The sequence below is a fragment of the Colobus angolensis genome, unplaced genomic scaffold, assembly GCF_000951035.1.
Source record: "Colobus angolensis palliatus isolate OR3802 unplaced genomic scaffold, Cang.pa_1.0 Scaffold191, whole genome shotgun sequence".
Taxonomy (NCBI): Eukaryota; Metazoa; Chordata; class Mammalia; order Primates; family Cercopithecidae; genus Colobus; species Colobus angolensis.
The window spans coordinates 4,124,683-4,147,113 of NW_012115055.1; positions in this window are offsets into that span (position 1 = coordinate 4,124,683).

Below are 22,431 nucleotides of genomic sequence, written 5' to 3' on the forward strand. Positions count from 1 at the left end.
TCAGAGCTTGTGCTTGCTAATTTTAGACATCATTTGGACAAGATGTTTTTAGTTGCTATTAAAATTCACAAATTAGAAGTCTTTCTGTGCATGTGTATTTGTGTGTATATGGTTGTGAGTGTTTCAAAGCCAAGATGTGTTGAAGCCTTGTCAAGGGCAGAAGAAACTGAAGAAGTAGATAATACAGCTAGTGCAAAGGGAACATGACTCATGTCTTCAAAGAGAGTAGTAGGAAATGAGATGAGAGCAGTAATGGGGAACCAAGTCATATAAGACTTTGTAGACTATTGTAAGAGTCAACAGGGAGCTATTGGAGTGTTTTGAGCTGAGAAATGACATGATCTGACTTAAACTTTAAAATAAACATTCTGGCTTGTAGCGAATAGGCTGCAGTGAGCATGATAGGCTGAGAGACAAGTTAGCAGGCATTACAGTAAGCCAGATGATATATGATGTTTGTGTGGACCTGAGGGGTAGCAGTAAGGGTAATATAAAAAGCTGGATACAACAATTTTGAAGTTAGAGCCAAGTGATGCTGGTAATAATGGTCCTGAGTCATTATTGAAGGTTAAATTGTGTTCAGTACTTATTATTTGATAGGAAACAGAATGTGCTATCCATTTTGGAAACATTGCCATAAAAATGATAAAAACAAGTCACATTATGTTTTAAATTTTAAAGAGTAGGTTTCTATTCTGGGAGAAATCACTTACATGAATTAGCACATAATATGACAATCATAGGAAGAGAATTCACCCCCCCACAGAAAACTAATATCCCTAACAATAAGCTCCTGAAAACACAGCCACTTTCCCTGCATTCAAGTCTTATTTTTTATTGTACATTTGGTTCAGTAAATTCTGATAGTAGGACTTCACAGAAGCTGCACTGATATGGAATAACCGCAAGGGAAATGTCTAGAAAAAAATTTTAAAAGCTGCCCTGAAGCAGGAGGACAAATCATAGACTAAAGGATGACTGATTATTGACTTTAGGGTGAAAAAGAAAATTTGGAGTGAAGAGGCCGGGCATGTTGCCTCATGTCCGTAATCCTAGCACTTTGGGAGGCCAAGGTGGGCAGATCACTTGAGCCCAGGAGTTTGAGACCAGCCTGGCCAACATGGCAAAACCCTGTCTCCACTAAAACTACAAAGAATGAGCTGGGTATGGTGGTGTGCCCCTGTAGTCCCACCTACTCTGGAGGCTGAGGTGGGAGAACCTCTTGAGCTTGGGAGGTGAAAGCTGCAGTGAGCCAAGAGCTCGCCACTGCACTCCAGCCTGAGCGACAGAGCGAGACCCTGTCTCAGAACAAAAAACCAAACAAACAAAACAAAAAGCAGAAAACAAAAAAAAAAAAAAAAAAAAAAAAAAAAAAAAGAATTAGATTAAAAAAGGGATATCTAGTTGGAAAGCAATACAATAATCTACATGGGGAATAATGAAGGCATATATTTTCTAAGTATTGCTAGAATTGATGGTAGCCAAATTTTATTTTGCTACAGGATCTAATAAATGTTTTTTCAAAACCAATGTTGAAACACATTTGATATAATAATAAAATAAATAATGTGAGTTGTTCTGTTAACCTATATTTCACAAAGTTGAGTGACACATTTTATAGTCTTAGTATTAACAAATTATAAAATTCACAATGCATATTAAAGCATATGAGGCTATTTATCAAGATACCCAAGAGCTCAAATTACAACAAAATCAGTAGTAAATGATTACTTTATGCCAAGCCTTATGCTGGGTCCTATGAGGCAATATACAAAAAATATGAAATGTTACTTTAGCAGAGAGAATTTAGAAATATACACATAAGGTTACACATCAACACAATGAGGTGTTATGATAATAAATATTAAATCTGACAGGAAGATTCCAGGAAATCATTCCAAAGATTTCTAAGGGGACTTTTGTGTGCAAGGTACGAAATATACATTACCGTTTTAACCTGCCTTCTAAACTCCAGCTCTTGATTGCCAGTTCGTGCTGGCTTTATACTAACTCCATTATACAAAACTCCAATATTCTAAAACGAATTCCTTCATTTCTCTATAAGGTGCTGCTTTTCTTTTTATTTTTCTGTTAATGAAACTCTTTACTTGCTTATCTCAGAAGTTAGACATATTAAAGTTCATTTTACTCCACGCATTTATTTCTCATTTTCCATATCTAATCACCTGCTAAATTCTATCAATTCTCTTCCCACTACATCTTGAAAATTATCTGCCATTCCCTTCTAAAGTTTCCTCTTGTTAATATCCTGGTTCGGGTTTTCATAGTCTGCTTTATTTGTTGCAATATCTATCCAACTATCCAACTCCAGGTGTTTGGATTCTAATCTTTTTAATCCGTTCTTCACACTGCCATCCAAGTTATCTTCCTAACAACAGAAAATTCCTCATTTTTCTTTACAAAAACCATCTGAGGAGCCTCACTATCTACAAAATACTGTTCAAATTATTTAGAATAGCATGCAGATACCTCAATTACTTGAATCTAAATTACCTCTCCCTTTTCAACATTTGAATGCAAATACTCTTTCCATTTTTACCACATCATCACTTGCATGAATTCTTTCTGAAATTAATGAGTTAATCACACTAGTCAACTCACTACCCTGAAAATATTCCCTAAACTTTACATCCCCTGTACCTCTTTTTTATACTATTTTCTTGGACAGAAATGTCATGGAACTCTTTTATTATTAATAAAATACCAGTTATAATTTGTCTTTGATTTCAATTTTGGAAAAGAAATTATAGATTCTAGAACTTTTTAAACAAGAGTTTATATTGGCAATCCTGGGGACTTACGTTTGTGGCATTGCCCAATAAAAAATTTTGTTTTAATAAAAAGTTGTATTTAAGTTAATATCAGTAATGAAAAGTGAACAAAATGAAACTACAGAGTTTGATGAATTTGGGCTTGTGAATACAATCATGAATGCAGGACCTAGATAAAGAAATGTAACATTGGCAGCAACCAAAATGCCCTGCCCCTCCCAAGGCTATATACTCAACCAAAGATAACCACCAGCTTAACTTCTACCACCATATGTATTAATACGTGTGATTTTCTTTTACTTTAGATAATAGAACTATTACAATAACACTCTTTTGTGCCTACCTTAGTTCACTCAGCATTTTATTTTGGAAACTCCTCTCTATTGTGGTTTGTAATTGTAGCATGTTCATTGTCTCTGTTTTATAGTTTATTCATTCATTGAATGGATAAGCTACAGCATAATTACCCATTCCGATATTGAGAAATACTTGTGTTGTTCACAATATTTGGCTAATGTTTATAGTTTTGTAAATATCTTGTACCTGTATTTGGTGAACATAGAGATGCATTTCCATATGTTATCAACTCATGAACAGAATTACTGGGTCAAGGAAGTTGTAACTTGGTGTTAATAGATTCTGTCAAACAGTTTGCCAAAATGCCTACACCAATTTAATCTCTCACAAACAGAATAAGAGAATTTGATTTGCTCCACATACCTACCAATACTTGACATTTTTGTCTTTCTTAGCTTATGTATTCTACTGAGTATGTCAGGATGTCAATTTTAGGTTTTTAATTTGCTTTTTCCTGATGATTAATGAAGTTGTACACACCTTCTGATATTTATTGGTCACTTGGATAACTTCTGCTGTAAAGTGCTTTTTAAAGTCTTTTCCTTTTTTTTTTCTATTTTCCTGGTTGAGCTATTTATTATTTATTTAGAAGAGCTCTTTATATAATCAGAAATCTTTGTCAGCTGTATGTGCCACCAGTGTCTTCTCCCACAACGTGGGTTGCCTTTTCACATTCTTACTGATAACTTTTGATAAAACATGTTCTTATCATTAGTAAAACTTATTATCTCTCCTTTCCGTACTTATTTTTAATATCTTTTAAGAAATCTCTGCCTTCTCCCAAATTATGAAGATATTCTTATATGTTACCTTATAAACTTTATTATTTTACTTTCCATATGTAAATTTATAAATCATCTGAAATTGTTTTTGTCAAAGGAATGAGAAAACAAAATTCATACTTAAAAAATATAGCCCATCCATACAGTCTTACTGATTGATAATACATTCTTTCATTCTTTTCCCATTGCACTGCAGTATTGAATTTCTGTATTTCTTTGAGAATGTTTTGAGCTTTATATTTTTTTAATGGTATCGAAGAATTACAGATTAATTAGAATTTGAAAATCATACTATATTTATTCTAAGGTATTAGACAATTAACTAGAATTAAATATTCAATATTCCTTTTGTAAACTATTTATTTTGATTATACATAAAAATTAAAGATGGCACCAGTTTTTTCTTAACTCACTTGTAATGGTATTTTATTCTCTAATAGTTAAAATTTTGTTTTTAGTACTTCATCTAATATCTAAATATTCATCTTTTCTATCATACAAATCCAATCTCACTAAATTAATTATCTTTATTCATAATATTGTATCCTACTTGAGTTGCTCAGTAGTCTTTTTCAACATGTAATTGCTCAATCCTAATTTTCTGTGGCTATTCTCAAGTAATTCCTCCTTTACTCAAATTTGTTTCCAGTCTTTCTATATCTAGATCTACCAATTCAGTCTGAAATCCTTTACCTCTAAATGAATCCCCAAACCATAATATGAATCCAAATCATATTTGGAATTAGATCAAATCAAGGCTTCTAAAAGTGAATTTTAAGGTATTACTCATAGTTTGCTTTTCCATTCAGCCCAATGCATTTGGCAGAACATTCAAATGAGTGGATTGGACATGTGATATGGCAATGACAAAACTTTATTTTAAAAATGTGTTATTTACCTGTATTGATATTCCTTCTAGCCAATAAAATTTCAAAAGATTTTAAAGAACTAAAGCTACCTTTACATGAAGAAACCAGGGAAGTCACTGACTGATTCAAAAATAATTATAGGCATAGTAGGATAAGAAGATGCTTATGAAATGGTGTTGCTGTTTGATCACCAATACTGTTTCTGCCAAGTTTGTAGTTTGTATATAAATGCATGCAGAATGGATTTCCACATACCCAAAACAACATATGAGCATGGCATAGACAATGGGAACATCTACCAGGGAATGCTCATGTTAGTCTCTATCAACCTATAGAATAATTTCAAAAAGATCAGTGCCATGTAGAAAATAAATGTGACTGTATTCTCCAAGGTCAGCTGTGTCCTAAAAGAAAAAGAAAAAAATAAAATAGTTATTTCTTGTGCTACAAGATTTCAAAATATAGTTAATAATCATGATAATCAGTAAACTTTTATGGATTGCCTGTAATCTATCCCTGTAATATACTTTTTATATGTCAAATTTTCTTTTTAGTTTTCTTAGGTTTGTTTTTTTTTTTTTAGTTTTGTATTTGCTTTTTTTACTATTTTAAATTGTTGGCATTATTGTTATAATTTGCTATGTTACATATTTCATCTTCACATTATTTCCATTACTGGAATAATTTTTTATAGAGAATTTGAGAGCGTTCTAGTTCATTTTATGCAATTCGTTTTTCAAATTAAACTCCACAAAAGTGCATTATTACAAGGTTGACTCTGTGTAATCATTGGCCGTATGCTTAAGCACTGAAACTTTCTCAGTAAATAAAGAGATGGCCTTTTTGTACATCTGCATTTGTGAAAGATAAAATTTTTCAAGATCTTGGCTATTTGGGCTTCTATATATGTGGTGATAATCCATCATGGTTTTTGATCAATCTCATCAAACTTAGATTGTTCATCATGGTGTTGATGACTGCAGATCTAAAGCTGAGTACACACAATTATCAACATTGACTGTAGTTATATGTGTTTATGAGTGTCTATTTTTGACCTTTTTATGAATATGGTTCATCTGCTTGTAATTGTTATACCTGTGCAACTATGTTTTCATTGTCTATTTTATTGTATAAAGTGGCCTATAAAGCATTTTGTCATGGTTTTACATTTTTCTCAAATCTCCTTTTAAAAAAGTATATAAATATTTTTAAATACTCTTAGTTATTTTTTCTACAGGGATTTCAGTCTTTTAGGATTTCAACATTATGGTGGTTAGGACTGTGTTTTTGGTATTATGATCAGCTCCTTTCAAAATCTGACTTAAGATGCATTTCTCTTAGAAAAACTCTTTTAGATAATCACATATATTGTTGCAGTAGGTAGCTAGTCAGACATGAGCAGGGCAAGGCAGCCTGCCTCCACCCACAAACACAAAAGGAATGTTAGGTGACCATCGGGTGGTGGTCAGATGGTTGTTAACTGTCTTTCTAAAATAATGATGGGTTACAGTCAGCACCGGGGAAAGACAGTCTCCCAATAACCAGAAACACCTGAAACTGGTGATCAGCAGCTTCCTGACAGGATCTCAGGAATTGGGCGAGTGGGCTCAAGCATGTGCATTAAGAGGCAAATGGTGGACTTTAACTGATATATGACCTTGTAGGGACATTTGACTGGTAAGGGAAGAAAACCTCAAATGAGCATGCATACAGCTCCAGTAAACACACTGCACGTGCGGCCCCTTCCAAGTGCTGGCAGGGCACTGAATGTGCAGACAGCCTGTCCCAAGGGAAGAATTAGGGGGAGAAGGACTGCAAGACCCCAGAAGCATGCCAACAAGTAATCACAACCCCAATTCAAAGGATCAGTTGTGCACTTGATCTCTCAAGTCACCCACTTGGCCCTCTTCCAAGAGTACTGTACTTTCTCCATTCCTGCTCAAAAACTTCTTAATAAACTTTCACCCCTGCTTTAATACTGGCCTCAGTCTCTGCTTCTGCCTTATGCCCCTCGTTAAATTCTTTCTTCTGAGGAGGCAAGAACGGAGGTTGTTGCAGATCCATAGATTCGCCACTGGTAAGACTATAAACTTAATTATTAAGTTATAAATTGTTTCCTGTTCATGTATTACGTATTTTATAGAGCATAAACCACATAGGTTTTTTGCATTTTCCAGTTTTCATCTAGACTGTTTCTCTAATATTTAACCCTTTTTCTTTTCCTTTTTTTGCTATATAAATTCTACCTAGTTAAGCCACCCTTTGTTATTTATCAACCTGGATATTACACTGTGAGCCTTTACAGTAAAAGACCTCTTTAAAAATATTCTCTGTGCATTTGGGTTGCATAACATGTATATTTAAAGAAAACATTTACAACATCAGAATATATTCAACCTTTAAGGAACATTTATTTAAAAATTTCATTAAGAATCTTAAATACCTGTATATCATAATGGCCACATACATTTGAACTATTGGCCTACAGTTTCTATATTATATTGAACATGTCCTTGATTTTTGTTCATCCATTTTCTAGTTTAATTTGTAGTTAAAACAATGCACTTTTTAGGGAGTACATTATATAGGTTGAATACAGTGAACCATAAAGTTCTAATAGCAAAAACTACTCATTATAAAATCTGCCAAACTATTGATTCCCAAAGAAAGCCATAACAACCCAAGTTCTTTCTGCCTACTGCATTAAAAAAAAAAGACCACAGCATTGTAGTAGAGAAAGAATTTAATAGACACAAGGCCAGTCACACCGAGGAGATGGAGTTAGTACTCAAATCATATTGTCCAAAGCTCATGGTTTATGTAGGAGTTTTGAAAAGGCAGTTTGGGGAAGGTGTGGGGGTGACTAGATTTGCTGCTGATTGGCTAGGGCAGAGATGAAATCATAGTGGGTAGAAACTGTTCTGCATGCTGAATTGCTTCTGGATGGGGCCATAGAAGTGGAGTTGACAGGTCCAGGTGGGTCCAGGTGGAGCCATGGATGTCAGACATTCAAAAAAAACCAAAAAACAAAAAAACCCTGAAAATATATCTCCAAATGCCAGTCACCAATAGTGATGCTATCAGCAGGAATAATTGGGGAAGTTTCCTATCTTATAACCTCTGGAATAATGCCTGATAATTGTTTATGTCTAAGCCTTGGTAGGACTCAATCTCCCCTTCCCAGCCCCTATGCCCCAGCCTGATGGTCTCCCATTAGTTTTACACAAGCTATTGAGTATGGAGAGAGGCCTATTATAATTTAAACTATAGCCTAAATGTCTCTCTCGTTAGCTCTGCCCAAAAGCCCAGGAATAACTAAGGGAAAGGCAAGATGTGAGGTGAGTTAGGTCAGATCTCTTTCAGTGTCATAATTTTTTCATTGATACAATTTTTGCAAAGGTTGTTTGAAAACTCTAGTCTTCCAAATGAGCCAAAGTTAAGTCTTAATAATATTCAAAGAAACCTTCTCTATGTTTTATCTGACCAAACTTGCAAAAATGAGAAATAGTAGTGTTTTAGCCCTTTAGATTTTTCTCAAAGTGTTACAGGAAAGGGTCCAGATCCAGACCCCAGGAGAGGTTCTTAGATCTCACACAAGAAAGGATTCAGAACAAGTCCATACAGTAAAGTAAAAGCAAGTTGATTAAGAAAGTAAAGGAATAAAGGAATGGCTACTCCATAGACAGAGCAGCTCCGAGGGCTGCTGGTTGCCTATTTTTATGGTTATTTCTTGATGATATGGTAAACAAGGGGTGTTTTATGCATGCGTCCCCATTTTAGAACATATGGGGTAACTTCCTGACATTGCCATGGCATTTCTAAAGTGTCATGGCACTGGTGAGAGTGTAGCAGTGAGGATGGCCAGAGGTTATTCTCATCGCCGTTTTGGTTTTGGTGGGATTTAGCTGACTTCTTTACTGCAACCTGTTTTATCAGTCTTTACTGCAACCGGTTTTATGACCTGTATCTTGTGCTGACCTTGTATCTCATCTTGTGACTTAGAATGCCTTAACCATCTGGAAATGTTGCCCAGTAGGTTTTAGCCTCATTTTACCCAACTACTATTCAAGATGAAGTTGCTGTGGTTCACATGCCTCTGACAAAAAAACATTGTTCATATTATGCTTCTATTTTATAGATTGCAGACGCTACTTCTTGGTGCATGCTGCCAACAAACATGGAATATAGTGATGACTAAAGATAATGTTGCAGCTATTATACTGGCAGATTTTGCCTTTGAAAATAAAACAATATGAAACTTTTTCAGTTTCTTTTTAATTTCCCCTGAATAACTGCAGTACTCACAGACACACTGGATGCTACTCAAATCCTTTATATTTCTAGGTGATATTTTGTGCCCAGCCAAATTTCAAATGGAGTGTTTTAGGCATCTCTATATCTGGTTTAACACAGCTAATGTGATTAATGATAAAAATTTATTTCTGATGAAAGGCACTTCGATGTACTAGCTACACAGAACATGTGGCTAGTGATTCATTTCAAATGCATTTTTTCTCTATAGATTATAGAAATAAAACTATGCAAAAATAAAGGTAGAGATTGAAAATAAAAGGAAATGGTAGAAATAAAAAAAGTAACAAAAATAAATAATCTTTTTGATTATTTTGATTATCAGTAGGCTAGACATAGCTGACAAAAAATCAGTGAACTTGAAAATATGTATATGTCAATAGAAATGTACAAAATTGATGTACAAAGAAAAAAATAGAGAAAAGAACATCCAAGAACTGTGGTACAATTTCAAAAGGCGTAACATACCCGTAACCGACATACTAGAAAGAAAACACAAAGACAACGAAAGAGAATAAATATTTGAAATGACAATGGCTGAGAATTTTCCAAAAATAGTAACAGATGGCAAAGTACATATCCAGAAAGATCAAAGAGGACTGAATCATGTAAACATTAAATACTAAAACAAACAGACAAACAAAAATACACCCAGGCCTATCATATTCATACTGAAGAAAACCAAAGACAAGGGAAAATCCTGAAAGCAGTTAGACAAATTAAGAATAATGATATTTTCCGTGGCATAGTAGATAAAATTTTGATGAGATAAACTAAAGAGAAATCAAAGAGAATTTCTACCTAGAACTTGAATATTTGATCTACATGTTACCATTTTTGTATATATCCAAACTATAATATTTTATAATCTAGTTTAAGAGATAAATGATTATACATTTTAATATATATGTTACAATAGATTACTAGAATACTTCTGAAGACTTTTTAAAAATTGTTAAGTGGCTTTTTTGATTTACTGTGCTATTATGTGGGAAAGATCATCAAACATTTTAGTTGTAGTGAGATGTCCAAATTCTATCATTCTGAAAGGTTTCGCTGAGTCCAGGCCTCCAAATAAGTCACAGTAGAAAGGTGATCAGTTCTCAGCTTCTGCAGAAAGCTGTGGAAGAACTGGGGTCATCAAAGATAGGGTTCACTCTGCTGTGACAAACAACACTCAAAAGAATTTGTATTTGTCTTTTCCAAGAACTGTGTAGAACAGCTTATAGGATTAAAAGCCTGTTATATAATAAAAGAATATTTCAAAAGTGAAATCAACCCTAAATATCCATAGAAAATCCTAGACAAGGCTTCCATTTATACTCCTTGGACATCCAACACCTGTACCAATTTTAAACCATGACTATGCAAAGTATAAAATCAGTAGTAATATATATATATAAGCAAATCTAAAAATTCACATAATTAAATTTGAATTCAATGAAGATTAGCATAGATGAGATTTTAAAATGCATTCTTTTAAAATAAAAAAGCACGTCTACTTATTCACTCAAGAATCTCCCACATTCCGGAAACACTGGTAACTGTTCTATTTTGTTTCGTGCTAATGAGGAGAAACAATTGGAAAGAAAGGCAAGACTCATTTGCTGAGAAGAGTCAAAGATAAAAGTTCTCTTTCAAAGTTTTCCTGTCTAAAGCTTTCCTACAAAAAAAAAAAAAAAGGCTTCAGATCTTATTTTCAAGGAATCTTAATATGTTAATTACAGTCATTAAGAATAAAAAACCTTAGAATCTCACACCTTGTCAGAGCTGAAAGCTAGTGAAACAAAGATCTATCATTTACTGGTTTGGCCTTAAATTATGCTACATTCTAGATTGAAAAATAATAATATAAACAGATTTAAAAACTATTTTGAGTTTTAGTTTTGTCATGAAAAAATATTGGGATAGCAAAGTTTTATATGACCTAAGGAGACTAGACCAGTTCTAAAAGTTCTAAGATCGGAGATTCCAAATTTTGTTCCTTACATTGACTAAATTTATTAAAAGGTATTGTTTTAAAGCACACTATGACTTCAAATACATTGTGAAAGTTATTGGGGGAAATAATTTAACCCATGAACTAAATTAATATAAAATGAAAGAATTAGAAAATATTAAAATACTGAATATGTCCATAGTATTTGAACTTCAATAATCTTTTAAAGATTGCAATGTTCTTTATAGGTATGACAATAAGAGAAGACATGGATGTGGAAATGGCATATGAATTATGATTTTCAAGGTGGGTAGAGGCAGTGGGAGGAGATAATAATGTTAACAAAGAAATGCAGTTAGCATAACAGGCGAGGGTTTCAAGACTCTTTGTTTTCTAACAATTTCATCTTTCAGAAGTCTTTGTTTCCTAAACATTTCTATTTATTGTTTTCCTACAAAAGATGATAGCTAAAATCTAAGAAAAAATTTAGTCTTTTAAAAAATTTTAACCAATAAAAATCCAAAATAGGCTGGGTGCAGTGGCTCACGCCTATAGTTTCAGCACTTTAGGAGGCCGAGACGGGTGGCTTACTTGAGGTCAGGAGTTCAAGACCAGCCTGGCCAACATGGTGAAACCCCGTCTCTACTAAAATACAAAAGTTAGCCAAGCATGATTGCGGACACCTGTAATCCCAGCTACTTGGGAGACTGAGGCAGGAGAATCACTTAAGCCAAGGAGGTGGAGGTTGCAGTGAACCAAGATCATGCCCCTGCACTCCAGCCTGAGCAACAAGCCAGAGACTCCATCTCAAAAAAAAAAAAAAAAAAAGAAAATCCAAAATAAGTTTTGAAGACGGAATTATTTCCATTCTGTATTTTCTCTATCTGGTATGTAGCTAAACTACCCTTTATTTCAGACATTGGCAGACTGTGTCCTGAATCCAGGCTTTCACCTCTTTTATATGGGTGAAATCAAATGTTTTGGGAAAAAAAGAAAGAAGAAAAATATTTCATGGCATAAAATTCATTTGAAAATCTAATTTTTAATATCTGTAAGTGAAGTTTTATTAGAAACAGCTATACTCAAACATTACTATTTTTGTGGCTACTTTCATGTTTCAAAGACAGTGTTGTATAGTCGCTATCTAATTGTGAATCTGGCAAATATATGTTCATCCCAAAACTTCAGTTGTTTTCTTAAAAAAGACTTCCCTAATGTTAAAGGAAAATATACGTCTATCATCAATATCCTATTATCCTATTATGTACATTTCTTACTGCATTATAATTATCACTTAAATAACTATACTACAATGAGACTAATCCTGTTGAGGGTAATGTCCTTGCAAATATCAAAGTGATGATTATCAGTGGAGATGGCAAGATTATTCCTTAAGTATGAAAAAGAAATTCCATATTCGTGAGAGGACTACTGCAATTCCAATCCTTGAGCTATTGGTGGCTATTATGATCATAGAATTGGTGCCTGAAGAAGGGCATGGAGGAAAGCCTTCAAAGGTTTTGTTAGAGTAGGTGGATCTAGGCAGACATGAGCAGGGCATGGGGGGGTCCCCCCCGCCCCAGTCCCCAGGAATGTCAGGCAACCATCAGGTGATGGTCAGATGGTGGTTGAACTGTCTTTCTAAAATAATATTTGGTTGCAGCCAAGGCCAGGGAAGGACAGTCTCCCAATAGATAGAAAACACCTAAACCTGGTGATCAGCAGCTTCCAGATAAGATCTCAGAAGTTGGGCGAGTTGGCTCAAGAATGCAAACTAAGAAGCAAAACGGTGGAGTTTAACTGGAAAAAATGCCTCAAATGAGCACATGCACAACTTCAGTAAACACACTAAGCATGCAGTCCCTCCTAAGTGCTGGCAGTCCACTGTGCATGCTGCAGCCCACCCCAAAGAAGAATCAGGGAAGAAGAAACACAAACCCTGGAATTACGCCAATGTATAAAACCCCAAGTCAAGTGTCGAATGAGCCACTTGGATCTCTCAAGTTGCCTGTTTGCCTGCTTGCTTGGCCCTCTTCCAAGTGTACTTTTTGTTTGTTTTTTTGTTTGTTTGAGACAGAGTTTCACTCTTGTTGCCCAGGCTACGGTGCAATGGCATGATCTCGGCCCATTGCAACCTCTGCATCCCGGGTTCAAGCGATTCTTCTTCCTCATCCTCCCATGTAGTTGGGATTACAGGCATGTGCCACCACGCCCGACTAATTTTTTGCATTTTTAGTAGAGATAGGGTTTCTCTATGTTGGTCAGGTTGGTCTCAAACTCCTGAACTTAGGTGATCCACCCTCCTTGGCCTCCCAAAATGTTGGGATTACAGGCGTGAGCCACCGTGCCTTGCCCAAGTGTACTTTACTTCCTTTCATTCCTGCTCTAAAACTTTTTAATAAACTCTCACTCTTTCTCAAAAACTTGCCTCAGTCTCTCACTCTTTCTTATAGCCCACAAATGGATTTTCTCCTTTGAGGAGGAGGCAAGAATTGATCTGCTACAGACCTGTACTGTTTTGCCACTGCTAACAGTTTTATTAATGCATCAAGAGTTCTTAGGCTATGTTTCTACATAGTCATTCATGAGGATATTGACATTACGCCAGAATGCTGAAATTACTTAAGGATAGAGAGAAAAACTGAGATGGAGGTGCCTACAAGCCTCCATGATTGTGAAGGATGTGGAAGTGAACAGAGGTCTTTAGAGGGTGGAGGCTGAGGAGTTCTCTATCTGCATTATTGTCTCCACCCCTTACCCATTGCAAACTCTATTCTATCCCCCTACTTCCACATCTGGAATTGGTGCAATTGAGCCAGCTGTTTCTGTGAAAAATACAAAGTATGAGCTAAGAAGCAATTTTTCCTTGAAGGCAGAAAAGCAGAAATTTTACTTCAGCTTCCAGAGATATCTTCCTAATTAAGCGAATATAGCAATATTCCTTCCAGTTTTAAAATCTTCATTGGCCTTTTACTGCCTAAAGGTAAAGCTCATGTTCAAGGTCTTCCCAGTCCTATTTTGCCCCGGTCTAGTTTTATCTATGTCCACCCTCTTCTCTAAGCACAATGTGCTCTTCTAAACAAAATCCGCTTGCCATTTCTTACTCTTTTCCTCCTATTTCCCTCAGTCAATGCTGCTTTCTTTCCCTGGAAATTGCCCTCTTTCCTGACCCACATGATAAGCCCCTACTCACATTCAAAAGTCAGCTCAAATGCTTATTCCTCATTGAATCTTTCTGTGAATATCCTCACTCAGTGTTTTCATAGTACTTGGTTTATACCTCTACTCACCATATTTTATTTACAATAATTTGTTCACACCTGCCTCTCATTTTATTGTGGGCTCTCTGAGGGAGGGTGTCATATTTTATGCAGCATTTTCTCTTCAAGATCAAGCATAGAACCTGGCACATGGTTCACATCATTAAATACTGACTATACAAAAATGGAAATTGTACTATTTCCTTACAAAATGAAGTTTTAATGTAAGTGCTCTGCTTAACCAGGTAAGTATTTCTAAAATAGAGCTCTTAAACTTGTATATTCCCTTGTTACGCCCTTTTGACTTTTCTAAGATAGCTTTTTAATTTTTGTTATTTGTTGTTGGTTCTTTTAATTTTTTTAATCATATGCTAGCAATAGCTTTGAAGGAAAATAATGCGTTATGGAGATTCACATACATACATAGACATATATAGGTACACATAGACATGCTAAGTATTCATTTAGTACTTATTCTTTGCTCTTTTCAGGATTTCTATAAGTCATTTAGATTACAAAATTTACATCCTCTAAGAAACTGGTAGGGAAAGATAATCTCCCTTTTCTTAACTTCATAAATAAATCTTTTTCATTCATAAAATAGCTAGCATAGTTTAAGTTATTTTCATATAAGTGTGTTATTACCACATTTTTGTTATTTTCTATTACCTTGCAGCTAATGTAAACATCTGGTCAGATTGTTATGTATGTAATTATTAACATTCATTGCATTATAAAGGAAATTATTGCATATCAAAGGGGTATGCCGAATAAGGAAATCTAAATTTAAAAATGCATTTATTTGGCTTGTCTTGGAGCACAAAACATAGTTTTCATGAATAAAATATTCTAGGGAAGTGAAATTTTAAAACATCAAACTTTTCTCATTTTGTTTTTATTCCAAACACTTTTCCTGTGCTTTTAGTGGAAACTATAATTCCAGTGACAAAACACATTTTCCTGTTTGTATTTTAAAGCCAGCAAAAATTTATTCAAACAGGCATCTAAAATTCTATTATCAAAACTGGGGCAATATTGAGAAGAAGTTAGAAATATGACTTCTAAATTCTAATCCTGAATCTTCACTTACAAAATGTATGATCTTGAACAATTTTCTGAACTTCTGAAAGTTTTTCATTTTTGTTTGTTAAATTGGGATCACTGATATTATCTCCATTACAGGGTTATTGCTTAATTAGGTAATGCCTAAGAGCACAAGCCAATAAGACAGGCAGGCCATATGTATGAGTTAGATAGGACTCAAAACGTATTAGGGATGTGTGAGGAGTGGGACAACGCTGATTTAAAGAACTTGAAGTTTGAATTTAATTCATAAGTTAATTTATCATTAATATTATTATTATAGTTTTCATGTCAATCACTATATTGACAGCAACCCAGTATTAAATAGTAAGGCATTTATTGTGTTGGTTGGGTTGTGTTATATTATGCTTTGGCCTTTTCTGGTTACTAGATAGTTAAGGTAAACAGAGCATAGGGCATGTTGGGTTACAAATTAACAGAAAGGTAATATTATATACATTTGCTCGTAATTCAAAAACATATACCAAGAAATTATTTCAATACATATATTCAAATAAGTAAAATAATCAATTCATATATGATTATATAATGTACATTAGAAATTTAAAAAAAAAGAAATCTTTAAATTTTAGGTTAGGCAAAGGTGAAAAAGTAACCTAAGTGAACCCTAAGTGTTTTTGGTTTGCCACCTAAACAAACTATTACTACTTAAATCAACCATTTACCTGTTCATACTAAGCATATGATTAAATGACTTAGAATATGCATCTGGAAGAGGAAAATATGAATACGTGATGGGACCTCTCAGAGTCACCGACAACACACCATGAATAATATGTGCAACCACACTTATCTCACAGAACTGACAACTGTTCCTCAACCAGATGGAATGAAAGAGAAGAAACTATTTAGAGGTGGTTCAGAGCTCAGGTGTTGATAATATTTCTACCACACTGAAAGAGGCATTTCCCCTTCAAAAACACTGTCAGGGACTCGCAAACACCGGCATTCCTTAGGGAGCCATCATCACCTGAAAAGACCATTGAATCTGAAGTAAACAGTGCAGTTTTTAGGACTCTAATTTATAAAATTGTTTTTTTTCCATAAAACTGTTTTTTTTTTCTGGTTTCATGCAGAAATTGCCTTTGATATAAACTATGAAACCAATAGAATTGAATAGAAGATGTTGTTCTTAATTTATAACCACCTATGTTTTCTAATCTTTTAAAAGGTAATGGGGAACCATGTTGTTCAATAAATAAAGTGGAGAGATAAAAGTTGTAAAGTTATTTGGAATAAGTGAGAGCAGGATTTGGCAGATAAAAGTAAAATAACTCTTCTGGTAGATTTTTAGTGAGCTAAAACATAATACAAAAAATGTAGGTCAGAAAAAGCCCACTCCTTTCATTAATAGATGTATTTTAATCTTTTTATTGACTCTAGATAATCCTAACCACAATAATTTTTTTCCAAGATTAGGAAGATAATGAAGCTCTGTCATCCCCCACAAATGCACTACATACCAGCTATAGCAAGATATCTTTGCTAGCATCTGCCTACATGGGTAATATAAAATCCCAGTGTTAAATATATCACTTGAATAAGTGCAGAGAATAATTAACCATCTCTATGTAAATATTTTAAAATATATAAAATTAGTCCACCTTTTAAGGATAAAGGTTCTAGAAAAGTGACTTCTACAATTTCACATATTTCACAGCACTATCCCTCCACTGAAATAGTACAGAATTATATTCATACTGATAAAATGTAATGTTTCAAAAGTGATTTTTCTTTTGATATTTTTAAATGGTTAAAATGCTCAGTTTGTGAAGTAGTTAGAAGAATGTAAAGTAAGCACATTGTAGTATTATTAAAAGCCATTGATTAGATGGTTGATATACTCATTAAAAATTTGTTGAGCATAGTATGTTCCATAATAAAGGCATATATAAAATCCTCTGGGGATGAAGGGCAAGGGGGAGGAGAACATTAGGACAAATACCTAATGCATGTGGGGCTTAAAACCCAGATGAAAGATTGACAGGTGCAGCAAACCACCGTGGCACAGGTATACCTATGTAACAAACCTGCACGTTCTGCACATGTATCACAGGACTTAAAGTAAAAAAAAAAAAAAAAAGAAAAGAAAATTATCTGAAGGCACAGTAGAAGGCTTGGCTGCTTCTTATGGAAAGATCACAAAATGTTATCAAACAGAGAGACACTTAGGAAGCTGAATTGCCAGTCATATGCCAACTAAGTACAGAAAGGGCATTCCACCCTAGGGAGACAGGACATGTGAAAGTAAGAAAATGGGAAAGAGCAGAGGATGGGAGGGAATTTCAAAATATTTCCTTATTACTATAAGGCATGATAAGAAAGAATCTGATTGTAAGAACATATTATGCAGTGTTAGTAAATTGAGGTTTGTTTAACAATGGGAACTAGAAATTATTCAAAATTTTTGAATACCGAATGTGTATGGAAAAATAAAAGATATTAAAAAGTGAGGATCAGAAGCCTTTGTAGGCAAAATTGAGGAGAGCAGAGGTCACCTGGTGGCCATCAAACAGATCATCCAGAGGCAACACTTCTTATCTGAGGAATTCAGAAGTAATCAGAATTCCTTATTATCTAAAGCCTGCATTGGGTACCAGGCTTTCCTCCAAAAATTCATAAGTAATTAGAATTTCTATACATCTCCAGAATGTATGCATGCTGAAACTCATTGTGCAATGTTTGCTGACATCAAGGTACCAAAATATCTACAAATGTAATGATTTACCATGACCTATGTGACTAATGTCCAAATTACCCTTCAGCTTCTGCTTTAAGTTCTATGAATAACCCTAAGAAAAATCCATCGAGGTGTGCTCAGTCTTTTTTTGCTGAAGAGCCCTATTGCACTCTTCTGCAATGTTTTAATTAATACAGTTGTCTTTTTCAAACCCGTACTGTTGTCAGTAAATTCTTTTTTACCCCCCAAGAGCCAACCACTTTCCATTGCCAATGCTCTGACACCTTGCCAGGCAAAAATGATGCCTCAGTAATATCTATGTTATCCTTTCCTAAATGCCGTTTAAATGAATAGTGAAATACATAAAAATTTTTTTAAAGAAGGCAGTAAAACGTACAGAAAGTTAAGGATGCATGCTCCTTATATGCCACAAATTTCAGGGAATGTAATTAAGCAGACCAGTTTTTAGACAGTAGCTATTAGCTCCGAGATAGCTAAGATAAAACAAAGTAGACGGCTGTATTGAATACCTACAGAGGCTATCCATATATTAAGAAATGTAGATGAATAAATAAACAAAAAGGATACAAGAGCAGTGATCTGGGAAATACTAAGTGCACTGGAGGAACAATTATATGGACAATCTATCTGACATACCTGCTCAAAAAGTATTAATCAGTTTCAGACTTACTGATATTTTAAACAAAATAAACACAATAAAAATACAACAAATGTTTATTTCTTGCTTACATCAATCCAGATTTTGCAGGGGTGATGGGAATGTGTAAATTTGGCTCCCACATAGTGAGAGAGGAGAAAAGAAAAAACTGGATCAGGCAGGCCATTAGGGTGGGTCCTAGGCTGAATCCTTTCAAGAAAGAACAGCCCGTAGGCACAGATAAGGGAATTTGCATAGGGGGCTTGCCTAAGACATACCCACAGCCTCACAGATCAGAAAGGCTACACAGGTAACTTGCCCAGACATGTAGTGGAAAATTTCATTCCCTGATACATGAGCAGTAAGGGGAACAATGCAATATGGAGTAACTCAAGCTAAGGGCCCATGTGTGCACTGCAAGAATGGGGTGGAGCCACCAGAAATTTGTGCCTTATGCAGATGAGATGCCCAACTCTCATTGGGTTCTTATAAAAACCTTTGCATTCAACTGTAAAAACTGCAACCCTCTTCCAGATTCACAGTGGAGAGCTTTTTTCTTTCACTTATTAAACTTTCACTCTAACCTCACCCTTTGTGTCCATGCTCCTTAATTCTCTTGGTCCTGAGACAAAGAACTCCCAGTGATACCTCACAGTGAGAGACTGCTACATTGTGGTGTATTGATGAGACTATAACAATACTGTATATCTGACAAGAGACTTTTATCCAGAGTATAAAGAATTCCTACAAATCATAGAAAAAAGCCAAAAAACCCAATTTTATAAAAAGTGGGCAAACAGGCCTGTCAAAAAATGAAGATACTCAAATGGACAATGAACAAAAGGAAAGGTGCTTAATGTCATTATGTACCAGGGAAATGTAAACTAAAACCACCCAGATACACTACTATAAACCCCCTCCCCAAAAAAAATACCTATCAAGAGTTTGTGATAATGCAGAGCAACTTGAGTGCTCTTACATTGTGGATAGGGATGTATGTTATACAGTGCTGTAAACAATTGTTAGGCAGTATCTACTAAAAATGAAAATACCAGTGCTAGATATTCTGTCTCCTTGGTGCATTCCCAACAGAAAGATAGGTGATTTCCATACTGTTATCAGTTTGACTTAATAGCTTATTTTAGGTACATGATATCATTTAGTCTTTTCAAAAACTCCAAAATCCTGCTTTTCACTTGAGGAAATAGATTTAGAAAAGTTAAACACAGTATCAATAACATATTTTTGGAGTTATAAAATATAGACTCAAAATTGGCCTCCCTCATTTGATAATAGGTTAATTTTGGGCCAATGACCTTGGGTCTTTTTTCCTCAGCTGCATTATCATTAATCTGGAGATAAGAGAGGTACGTAGGGGTATTTTGTCATTTAAGTAATATGATGCATGTAAAAATCTCGTGAAAATAAATAATAATATTGACTATAATAAAATTTTTAAGGTATCTAGGAATAAATGTAAGAGAAACATGGACTATATTTAGAATGCTAATTTTTGTGGTAACTCTTAGCAGATTCTTTCAAGAATAGAATTTTGTTCTGAAAAGAAGTTTTGCTAACAAAGCAAATAATGCATGCAGCCCAGGGTTTCTAACTCTAGTATCATTTTTTTCCTTTTGCCTCTTCCCCTGTTAAGTTACAGCTGCTCATATTGGTTTGCAAAGATTTCAGGAAAATCCCTGTTGAATCAAACATTTTTCAGTTCTCAGGGCTGTAAAGAAGCACTGATGCCTTCTTTCTGTTTCATCCCATGCATTTATCGATAAGACACGGGTTTTCTAGCTGTTGGGGATTTGTCCTACCTAACAGTATTATGAAATGTATAGAGATTGCTGCTTCACAGCAGGGTCTAAGAGGAATGTGCCCGGAACTCTAGAGATTCACAGGGATGCTACTTATATACTGTATTTGATCCTCATAGTAAAAATGACAACTCCATAAAGACAGAAACAGCTCTTTTGGAGATGATTAATTAATAATCTCTACAGGTTAAAAAAATTAAACTAAAAACCAATGTAGATGCTGGCAGAATTTGAGCACAGTATGGAATGTTTGATGGAAAGAAAAGCAAAGATTATCCAATGTAGACTTGTGATGTGTTAACAAAGTGGGAATTGTGATTGATAATTTTGCTTAATTGACACTTTTTCTATGAAAAGTAATAATGACAGATAATAGAACAGTTTTATGTTCACATGGTATATAAAAGAATTGACAAGATGCTACAGCTAAATGGTGATGAGTAGAAATTTGCGTTTGCCCTGTGTCTGGGGTTTGATTTTCTTTCTTTCTTTCTTTCTTTTTTTTTTTTTTTTTTTCTTTTGAGACAGAGTCTCGCTCTGTGGCCCAGGCTGGAGTGCAGTGGCCGGATCTCAGCTCACTGCAAGCTCCGCCTCCCGGGTTCACGCCATTCTCCTGCCTCAGCCTCCCGAGTAGCTGGGAGTACAGGCGCCCGCTACCTCGCCCGGCTAGTTTTTTGTATTTTTTAGTAGAGACGGGGTTTCACCATGTTAGCCAGGATGGTCTCGATCTCCTGACTTCGTGATCCGCTTGTCTCGGCCTCCCAAAGTGCTGGGATTACAGGCTTGAGCCACCGTGCCCGGCCCCTGATTTTCTTCATCTAAAAAAATATGAGTAGATGCTGGTTATTATACATTTACTCCCCACCTGCAACCCACATTTCATTTTCTACATTTTTCCAACCTGTTCTTTCTAACCAGGGAGTCTGACCTCCAGTCTGCATTACTAGAGAACCAAGTCCGCTGGTTCAGCATTGCTTCCCATTTCAGTAATTACATCCAGTTTTCCTTGGTTAGTGAAATGCTGCCTTCTGTCCTCTCTCAACACGATTATCCTCACAGATAGTAGGAAGCCCAGTTCTATGGCAGTAGCTCTCAGTGGTAACTTCAAACAGCAGGCTTGATTACCACTTAGCTTCACAAAAATGTTCTCTTGGTTCTTGAAAGTTATTAATAGCTAAATCTACAATATCTATTGTTGTATGTTATTTCCTACAGAGGAGGAACTGTGTTTCACTACTAAAGTTTTTATGAGACCAGTCTCTGCTTATTACCTTGGAGGATATAATCTGTGTGTGTGTGTGTGGTGCGGTGATGGTGCAGGGAGGATGCATTAGATCTTGAGAATGACCAGTGTTTTCTTGCAAAACATTTGCCCCAGATGAGCTAAAACATTTATCTGCAGTAAAAACATGCATATATGTTGAGTTTATTTTTTTATTTCTTTAGACTACAAGACTGCAGATGTTAAAATTGTACTAGTGGACAATTGATCAAAACCACATATTATAAACATATTATAATTCTCTATGAATAATTATAAAATATAGCAGCAAGTAAGATATAAATGCCTTAGATGAGATAAATGGGGCTTTTCCCGAATAATTGTATGTACACATCTGACCATGACATGTTTGAAAATACAGAAGTTAATTTTATACAATTATTAAAATTTATTTTAAAACATTTTTGGTAGAGTAAAACTTGAAAATGTTTTTATTCACATAAGAAAATATTTAAGGCTGGGTGCGGTGGCTCAAGCCTGTAATCCCAGCACTTTGGGAGGCCGAGACAAGCGGATCACGAGGTCAGGAGATCGAGACCATCCTGGCTAACACGGTGAAACCCCGTCTCTACTAAAA